Below are 2500 nucleotides of genomic sequence, written 5' to 3' on the forward strand. Positions count from 1 at the left end.
CTCTCTCTCTCTCTCTCTCTCTCTCTCTCTCTCTCTCTCTCCCTCTCCCTCTCTCTCCCTCTCTCTCTCTCTCCCTCCCTCTCCCTCTCTCCCTCTCCCTCCCCCTCCCCTCCCTCCCTCCCTCCTCCCTCCCTCCCTCCCTCGTTCCTCTCCTTCTCCCTCCCTCCCTCCTTCTCCCTCCCTCCCCCTCTCTTTCTCTCTCCCTCTCTGTAATATTATATCCGTTATTCCCTTCCTTCTTCCTGCTACTCCTTGTCTTCTCTTTCATTTCCCAACCAGTTCCTCCTCCTTCCCCTCCTCCTTGTCGTCCAACCATCCTGCACTTGTTACCATGTGATCGCCAAGGAGGGGAGATCGTGCTCCGCCATCCTCTTTTCCCCTCACTTCCTCTGGCCCAGTCTCTCCCCCCCCTCCCTGTCTCTCCCCTCACCCCCTCTCCCCTCACCCCCTCTCCCATCTTCCCTTACCCACTCTCACACGTCTCCTTGGCCTCTCGCTGCCCCACTCCTTACCCTCTCTGTCCCTCCTCATCCCCCTCCCCCTGCGCCCTCTCATATATTCTCCCCTTACCCTCTCTCTTCCCCTTCTCCTTACCCTCTCTCTCTCTCTCCCTCTCCTTGCCCCTCCTCTCCCTCCTCTCCATGGCCCCCTTTCCCCCTCCCTTTGTCCCTCCATCTCCCCTCCCCTTTCCCCTTCCCCTGCTCTACCTCTCCTTACCTTCCTCTCTCTCCCCCTCCCCTTATCTCTCTCCTTCCCTCCCTCTCTCCTCCTCCTCTTCCCTCCCTCTCTCCTCCTCCTTCCCTCCCTCCCCCTCCCCTCCTCTCCTCTTCCCTCCTCTCTCTCCCCTCCCCCTTGCCCCTCTCCTCTCCCCTTCCCCTTCCCTCCCTCAATCCCCCTTCCCCTTCCTCCTTCCTCTCCCCCTCCCCTTCCCTCCCCATTTTCTCCCCCTCCCCCACACACACCCGCAGGCACCCACACACTCTTGGTAGTTGTCGGGCTCCTGTGCCAAGCCAAGGGACCCTCCCATTCACTCGACTTAATAATAACTACTTCCTTCTTCCCCTCCTCGTCTCCTCCGCCGCCCTCTCCCCTCTTTCTCCGCTTGCTTCTTCCTCCTTCTCCTCCTATTTCTTCTTCTTCCATTGATTATTCTTTCTTTCTTTCTCTTTTTCTTTTCGCCTCCCCGCTCCCTCGTTTTTATTCTTCTTCGTCATTTTCTTGGTCTTCTTGATCTTCTTCTTCTTCTTCTTCTTCTTCTTCTTCTTCTTCTTCTTCTTCTTCTTCTTCACCTACGTCTTCGTTCGTTTCTTTCTGTTCGGTTAATGTATATATATAGATAGATCGATCGATAGACAGACAGACAGACAGACAGATAGATAGATAGATAGACATAGACAGATAGATAGATAGATAGATAGATAGATAGATAGATAGATATTTTTCATACCTTTTTAATCATCTGACTTTTTTCTGGTGACATTTTTCCTCTATTTTAATCTTATTGTTATCATCTTTTGCTAGGTCTTTCTGTTGTTATTTTTTGCTTCATTCATTTCATCCTAATTTTTTGCCTTCTGTTTCTGAAAAAAAACTCCTTTTTAATCATCACTATTTATAATGATGATAATGATGGTAATAATGATGATGATGATGATAATGAGGAGGAGGAGGAGGTAGAAAATAATAATGATGATGATGATGATGATGATGATGATGATGATGATGATGATGATGATGAGGAGAAGGAGGAGGAGGTAGAAAATGATGATGATGATGATGATGATGAGGAGGAGGAGGAGGAGAAGGAGGTAGAAAATAATGATGATGATGATGATAAGGAAGAAGGAGGAGAGGAATGTCAGTGATGATGATTTTGGTGCTCTTTGGGACGAAGATGGTCACAACCGAAGCTAATTCATGAAGCAAAAATGGAATGAAGATTTTATTTTTTATTTTATTTATTTTTTTTTTTCTCGAGATATTGTGTCTTATCCCGGGAAGACGTCTCGAATGGTCTACACACGAACGCCATTTGCATCGTATAGTGGACGGTTGCAGGATACAGTGAGTCGCCCAGGATGCACTGTATTCCGGTGCCGTTCAATGTTGGTGATTTTCGAGGGCTCGCTGGCTGGCTGGCTGGCTCCGTCATTGTTTCTCTCACTCTCTCTCTCTGTTTGTTTATCTGTGTGTCTTTTTCTTTATCTCTCTTTCTTTTTATTTCTATCTCTCTTTTTTTTTCTCTCTCTTTCTCTTCTTTCTCTCTCGCTCTCGCTCTCTTTCTCTCTCTCTCTCTCTCGCTCTCTCTCTCTCTCTCTCTCTCTCTCTCTCTCTCTCTCTCTCTCTTTCTTTCCTCTCTTTCTTTCTTTCCTTTCCTCCTTCCTCCTCCTCTCTCTCTCTCTCCTCTCCTTCTCCTCTCACTCTCTCTCTCTCTCTCTCTCTCTCTCTCCCTCCTCTCTTCCTTTCTCCCTCTCCCTTCCTGCCTCTTCTTCTCCCCTCT

General features: G+C 48.4%; 1 protein-coding gene across 1 annotated transcript in view; it reads left to right on the forward strand.

Annotated features, from left to right (window-relative positions):
* Positions 1–2500, forward strand: part of LOC113812135 (trio Rho guanine nucleotide exchange factor) — a 416228-nt gene that overhangs the window by 223833 nt on the left and 189895 nt on the right. The gene's annotated exons all lie outside the window — the stretch shown is intronic.

The sequence above is a fragment of the Penaeus vannamei genome, chromosome 7 (assembly GCF_042767895.1).
Source record: "Penaeus vannamei isolate JL-2024 chromosome 7, ASM4276789v1, whole genome shotgun sequence".
NCBI classification, from domain to species: domain Eukaryota; kingdom Metazoa; phylum Arthropoda; class Malacostraca; order Decapoda; family Penaeidae; genus Penaeus; species Penaeus vannamei.